Source organism: Peromyscus eremicus, chromosome 9, assembly GCF_949786415.1.
Source record: "Peromyscus eremicus chromosome 9, PerEre_H2_v1, whole genome shotgun sequence".
Taxonomy (NCBI): Eukaryota; Metazoa; Chordata; class Mammalia; order Rodentia; family Cricetidae; genus Peromyscus; species Peromyscus eremicus.
In genome coordinates, this window is record NC_081425.1 from 25,221,371 (window position 1) to 25,229,011 (window position 7,641).

The window sequence follows — 7,641 nt, forward strand, 5'->3', positions numbered from 1 at the left end:
CTGTGCTCAGATTGTTCATACAAATTAGATGGCTTATATTCAATACTTGTTTGTTTTCCTTCTGACTAGCCCCTCCTAAAATCCTGGACACTGTTCTTGAGTCTGCTTTCCTGGTGGCAATCACTTTACCACATTGACACATCTCACTCTTAGAGAAAGGAAACATGTTATATCATTCTCCTATGGAGGCTGCTCAGAGGCTTGTGTCTGGTTTCTAATTTTAAGAAGTCCCCTTTCTCATGGCTGGCTTGGTTTTGTATCTGTTAATTGTATTGTCATTATCACAGATCTGACTACATGCTCACTTCTCTGAATCCTCTTAGTGACATAGAACCTGTGTCACAGTGACTTTGGTGACTTCACATGTTAAGTAAGTGTAATGGCTCACCTCTACAGAAGATTTACTGTGTTCCAGCACTTTCCTAAGAACACCGCATAAAGGAATTCATTGATCCTCATGCTGACCTCATGGTAGATATCTCCTTATGAACTCTTCTATTTTATAGGCGAGTAAAATAAGATGTGGTGGAAGCTAAGCTATTGCCCATCTATTGGAAGCTACCGAGGCAGGGCAATAAGAGAGACAGCTGGCAAAACCTTGTGGAAGAGAAGCACAATTAGCAACCCACAAACTCGAACTTCTTTCTTACTTAGTTCCAGGTCTGACCAATAACAGACAACTCAGACATAAAGTTTGCTTGCCTTTAAAATTCAAACCGAACAAATAATGCAATTAGATTGCTATATGCTGTCACGACTACGAAAACCTCAGGATTTTATTTTCAATAGTGGTTTCTTTACAACTTTTAATATTTTACTAATAAGTTATTTTTCCCAAACCTATACTCCTACTTTCTCTTATACAAGAAGAGTAATTGCACCAAGTTCTTTTCACCCAGTCTTACTCAAGGGATCGAATGAAGCTTTCCTGTACCTTGCGGACTCGTGTTCCAGTTAGGTTGCTGTTACCACAGTGACCAAAGCAACTTAGGGGTGAGGATTTGTTTTATCTTCCAGGTTATGGTCAGTCACTGAGGAAAGCCAAGACAGGAACTTAAGACAAGAGTGTGTAGCAGAAAGTACTGGAAGATGCTGCTTATGGGCTTCCTCCTTGTGCCTTACTTGGCTAGAATTTTTTTTATTTTAATTTTTGAGATTATAATATGATTACAATATTTCTCCCCTTTCACTAATTGTTTATGTATATTTAATACAATATTTTGTACATCTTTATATGTATATTTTTACAGCCCAGGCCTAATTGCCTGTGAATCTTCATACTGGATTTTGCACTTTCACTAACAAATATATTTTTATGAATTTATCCACCACCAAAAGCAAAATATCCATGGCAGACTTAGAATAATTACACTCATATATACACATTTTTATCCAAATACATATATTTAAAAATATATACGTGAGATGTTTTAGTGTGCCTTAAATTTTAAGACACATTTGTCTGTCTTCTCTGCAAATGGAATTGAACAAGAGAAATTAGAGAGAAGAGTTTGTTCTAATGAGTCAAGAAAATAACTGGAAAATATAGTTATCCTTAGTAGGCCTTCATAATTCTGAATGGTTCAAAATAAAGGTGCTGAGAGGAGAAACAGATGAATAAAGAATTATGAAAACAATAATGAAACCAAGACTGAGGTTTGGGTGGAAGAACAGCAAATGTCAGGCTACCCTGATCATCCTAATTGGTTCCACGCCCTCTCCATTGACAGAGACCAGGAGAAGTGGAGGAACTCATATTTGCTGAGCATTTCTAGATATCAGATATTATTAATTTCTTTTCTATCTTTTGTAAGAAAAACCCACAACGTTATTATGCCACAGGCGCAATGAGCCCTGCAAGCAGCAAAGTGGGGTTTAGTGGAGTAGGGTGACACATTGCAGCACCCCACCTCCCAACATGAAGCAGTGTTTGAGTTCCACTAAAGCATGTATACTTTGTAGTAAGCATCCTGGCTAAGCCAACTGTCTCAGGCTATAATTTCTCAGTGGATATGGAGAGGAAATAGCTCAGCCCTTTTAATATGTGTGTTAATCACTTTTCTATTGCTATGATAAAATATCATGACCAAAGCAACTTATAGGAGCAAGAGTTTATTTGTGCTTATGGTTCCAGAGGAATTAGGGTCCATCAAGGCCGGGAGGAATGCCAGCAGGCAGTCATGGCAGCTGATGATGCAAGCTGAGAGTTCACATCTTGCATGGAAAAAAGACAGAAACCTCTCAGAAAGAGGGGAGTAGGGAATTGCCTTAAGCTCTCCGAAGCCTGCCCCAGTAACATACTTCCTCTAGCAAGGTTACACCTCCTAAACCTCCATAAACAATGTCCCTAACTGGAAAACAAGTGTAAAAATGCCCAAGACTATGGGTGACATTTTTCATTCATATCACAATGGTGTGATTAAGGTCTTCTGCTCCAAGACACCTAAAGAACACATCCTGAAGGAGAGGTGCCTTACTCAACCCAACTATTTTATCCCCAAGTTTGTGAAACAAATCATGTAAGCAAAAGAAGGCAAAGCATAAACAAAGGACACCCTCTAGCCCCAGCTTTAGGCTTTTATTTATTTTACATACCTCCAGGACCCTTGGCTGTCTTTCCTACATCACTTTCTTTAGATGAAACTTTTCCTCACTCTGCTTTTCACCATGTTAGCTTTCAGTAAAATGTTATGGCATTGTGGCATGGTGAGATCCATATGTAGTTGCACACAGGCTTTCTGATTGGTCGTGTATTTCTAAACACGGTGGTGACTATGGGCATTTTATTTTCAGATTTTCTCATGAACCAACCCTTCCTAAGAAGGTTAACCATGAACTCTGTACTGGCCTTAGCACAAGTGTGAAAAAAGTGAGAAAAAAAAAACTATCACAAACCAATTACTTAAATGTCTATATGAAAATATGATAGACTGTCAATAATTGCAACATTCATATACCAGAGTATTCATTTTCTTATGTTGCTGCAATAAATTACTTCAACTTAAAGACTCAAATGCGTATCTTAACCACTCTAGATAAAAAAGGTCCAAAATTAAGTTGGTCCTACTGTGCTCCTTCTGCATGTCTAGGGAAATACTGGTTTCTTCATTTGTCTTTGCTGGTCACGGGTACTTTCCTGCATCCCTTGGTGCATTGTCCCACATCATTCCAACCTCTGTTCTATTGTTACATTTCTTTTTCTGACTGTGGACCAAGTCTTTGTCCTATGCAACCTGCTCAGGAATATCAGATCTCCACAGATAGCCCAAGAGAATCTCACCATGTCAAGATCTCTATTTTTCTCACTTTTTCTAGGTAAGACGGGATGGTTATAGTTTGTAAGAATTAGAATAAGAATGTATTTGGGAGATTATTCTGCCTAATATACAAGAGAGAAGGAAGAAAGCTTACAACATGAAACTGCTGTAAGGATGATTTGAAAAAGAAGCCCAAAGGGCAGACTCCAGGGCCATCCATGGTGGTGAGTCTAGCAGGGGATGGAAGCCATTCTTGGTGAAGTCTGCAGTACAAATGGCAAGGCTAAGATTAGATGATGCTCAGGTTCTGTATGGCAAATTTCAGCTCCCTTTCTTGGCTGTTTTGAACATTTTGATGACAGACACTGAGCTTGAAAGGTCTCAGTTGTTCACATATTTTTGTAAGAAAAGTAACATGTACCTATAAATGCCACATTCACCTGTATACAGGAGAAGACATGTACACATATAAAATATATGCCTACGGTGTTTGCATCTCTCTCTCTCTCTCTCTCTCTCTATATATATATATATATATATATATATATATATATATATATATATATAATTTAAGTTTGGTTAAATAAGAATCAAAACTCTAAAGATTTTCAGAATTATTTCTGTTAAATGACAGCATCAGCCTTGTAACCTTTGGATATTAAAACTGTCTGATTTCATATTTGAAAAAAAATAAAGATACCAGGAAGTGTTCCAGCCTATTCTATTACCTACTCTCAAGTATTCTGGCACACAGGTCTCTAGCAGGTTGCTTAGTGAATGCAAGCATGAACAATGAAGTATTATTAGAAACATTGGATATTTAAAAATGTCCCCATGGTCCAGTACTGATGATTGAAGTCAATGGACAAACATGCATGAAAAATTTTAGGCCATACTTACAGGCTGTTGGTGAATCAGATGGAAAATGAGAGTAAATAATTCTGTCTCTTTATTTTTAAAAATATGGCATTTAAATATCCAAAACATGGATTTCATAACAAAAGGGCAAGCTAACCTAACTACATGCTGATTACTCAGTATAAAATAGAAAAGGAAATAAAGCGTTTTTATAAAATGTACCAAATCCTAAGAGTGCTGTTAAACTCATTAAAGAAAAAAATGAAGTTAGAGAAACTGGTCTTATTTTTTTTCACTCCCAGTAGAGTTCATTTCTACTTCAACAACTAAGCCAAGGTCACATTTAACTCACTTCAATTTCACCCAGTGCACAAGCTAATGTCAATAGTACAGCTGCCATGCAGAGCTAAAGACTGATGGTTAGACAAAGCCATTTACACAAGGCTGGCTCTTTCATCTTCTCTCAGCCAGTGACATAAGAAAGCACTGAGGTTATTCTCAACTAGAGACGAAAACTGGCGTATTAGAAAGAATGTTATTCTCCTTAGCTGTCACAAAAAGGATCTGAAGAAATGTAGAAATGTTTTTCCCCTCCTCCCCCCTCTGGTCATCTGGGGAGATCACAAAGTGACTCTAATAGCCTTCACTCTGAAATTTTCACATGGTTTAAGTGATTGCCAAGTCTGATATTTTCCATTTACACTTCATTGCCATCAGAAAAAGAAAAAAAAATCAATATACCTACCTACTCAAGTGTGTCACAGGATGAGCTTATAAAAGAAGACATCAGTCTTTTTAGGGCATGAAAAATATACTTATTCAAATATATCTTATTTAAAATGACATAAATTGCAGTGGTTAGTCAAGATTCGATTTCCTCTAAAATATAAGATTTAAAATATTCCCTGACTTGCCAGGGATCAGGGTGCTTCACGTTGTTGATGTATACAAATGTGCTTGTTTTTCCGATGTTAGTTGTCCCGGTTGTATTTTATTCCAGGGCATTAGTGACTGCATTTATTAATTTCACAGGAACTAAAGCCTTTCATTTTGTGAGACTGCACAAGACAGTAGGTATTTTTTTCCCCTTCCCAGGAAATAATTCTATTTTGAATCCTACTTTTCTATTGTATCGGTTCTTATACTTTTAGTCTCAGAAGAAAATGAGAATGTTTCTTTATATTATTCTAATAATATTGTACATTAAGATTCTTTTCTGTCTTAACTTGTTTTAACTATTAACTTCTTTATGCAGAAAAGGTGTAATGAGTTCGGTGTAACATTTCAAGTGCTTTTGTTAAAACCAGAGGTAATTTTAACTGTCAAAGGAACAGCCATGTCAGATTGGTCTTTCAATTAAAAAGTCTCATGTCAAGTTTGAGTGCAGTGGCTGTGTGTTATATACATGCTTGATGCTGGGGGTGTTTAGAACGGGGGCTTCCACCCTTGAAATATCTGTTGCAAAGGAGAAATGATTGGTGGCTGTGCCCTAGATTTCCTCTGCTAATTCCCTGCTCAGGTGTCTTTCTTCCAGACACCTTCCTGTGTGTGTACAGATCAGTGTAGCAGGAAACTGAGAGGACCAATACAATCCTTTCAAGTTTAGACGTTCCTTTCAATGTCATCTGTCAAGGAGCTCTGAAACACTGATGGAGCCTTCACCGTCTTACCATTAGAGTGCCAAGGGGTGGCTCTGTGAGGTTTTCCATTTGTTTATCTGTGCTGCCCAGCTCCTACCCCGGAAGATAAGGGTGGTCCAGTGAGAGAGAAGGACCACACCAGACAGAGTGGGGGTGGTGGATGGTGGGAAGGCAGAGAGAGTCAGAGATAGGAGAAGGCAAACCTCTGTGTCTGGGGTCACTCTTGGACTCAGTTCCCTTTGTGTTTGCAACACACTAACAATTTGAGTTACTGGGCCGTCCCCCACAGTTACAAGTATTTCAAGGTCAATTTATCAATTTAACAGCTTCATCTTCTTAATCACTAAACTTCTGTCTCTTTGAGCTTGTGCTGAAAGACTGTGGCTGCTAATTAAAATGGAGCTTTACCAGCAAGTACACAAATTAGATCCTGTCAGTAAGTTTATTCTAACTATTGGTCATTTCTAAATGCCTTTTTAATCCCCTAATTTTTACATTAAAATTCAAAAGCCTAACAATCTTAATCACCCCTACATCAAATTCATCATTAAGAACAGGAAGCCAGATGGTATAATTTTGATTTACCGGACTTCAGCGTGAATTAATGTACTGAGTGCCGATAATGAATACATCAAACCTGATATTGCAGAAACCTATGAATCTGGCATGTTAAATTAATAACACACTCTGCACAATGAAAGCATGTAAGCTCATATAAAACTGAGGAGTAATGGGCCCTTTTATTTTAAATGCTCTTTATTAGCCTTCCGTTTTGACTCTTAAGAGAAAGATGAGCAGTTTGTTTAGAGTGTACTTGTCCCCTGTACAAGTCTCTTTCCCCAATGTAACACAACAGGAACAAAATTGGGATGATTGATAACAAAGCTGGGCTGGAGAAATTCCCTTTAAGAATTCTCAGAAAAGCTGATAGTCCTGCATTTGTTTTGGGAACTGCGTGTATCAGAGAGAGTTGGGAAATTTCTGTCAAATGTTATGTCCTGTTAAAATATCATGTCCCTGTTTTCCTATGTTAAATAAATTTCTCACAACAGGTACATCAAGGACACTCTGGCTCATTGAACATTTTAAAAATAATTATATGCTATTCTATTTCTTTTTGTTTCAGAGCCCTTAAAGTGTATTATTTTGGTCCAAAAATTACATAGAACCTGTACCTGCCATGCAGCGGGGAAAAGTATGCTCTCAGGATGAGTGACACAGTATATAGAACTCATTGACACTTGGTTCTGTAATAATGTTCATTTGTTTATTCATATCACTAATAATTTATTTACATCTTCTACTTACTGGAAGGAAATTCAGATTTTTAAGCACAGCTAAAGATTAAAAATAAAACATATTCTTCAATTTAATGGAAAAATATGCAGAATAGATTAAGTCCTATAACATATAATGTTTTGGCAACTTGGCATTTGTGTGAAATAGAGCAGGAAGTATATATTATTTCCTCTTGAATTTTCTAAAACAGAAAATTTTTAAATCAAATTGTGGCTGCTTTGTATAAGTGCTGTGATGTGTTCCTTCTTATGGGAGGCAGGGTTACAAATAGGCTGTCTGGTGTGTGCCTGCGAATAGCCCTGTGTAATATACTTAGTAAATGAAGTCTTCCAAATGCTTGAAGTGGTTTTGCTTCATACCCCTAACACATATCAATAGACAATGCAGAGATCCAGAAATGTGGAAAGGAGCAATCTCTGCTTTTGACTTGACACTATCCATAATGGTCTTTGAAAAAGGGGGAAATGCCTGTTTTGTGTTTAAAGTGGTGATAGGTGACCAAACACCGCAGGTTAATGATATCAGCTGCTGCTGAGTCTCAGGGACCTTCGTTTGTCACTGCTGTGCAGGTGCGCCAACTAGTCCAG

General features: G+C 37.5%; 1 long non-coding RNA gene across 2 annotated transcripts in view; it reads left to right on the plus strand.

Annotated features, from left to right (window-relative positions):
* Positions 1-338: 338 nt before the first annotated feature.
* Positions 339-7,641, plus strand: part of LOC131919871 (uncharacterized) — a 21,981-nt gene continuing 14,678 nt past the window's right edge. Inside the window, exon 1 of one of the 2 annotated variants that reach the window (XR_009381444.1) lies at positions 339-471. This is a non-coding gene — a long non-coding RNA (uncharacterized LOC131919871). Of the gene's footprint in view, positions 472-3,207; positions 3,316-7,641 lie in introns of those variants that run through there. The other variant, XR_009381445.1, reaches the window with a different exon arrangement.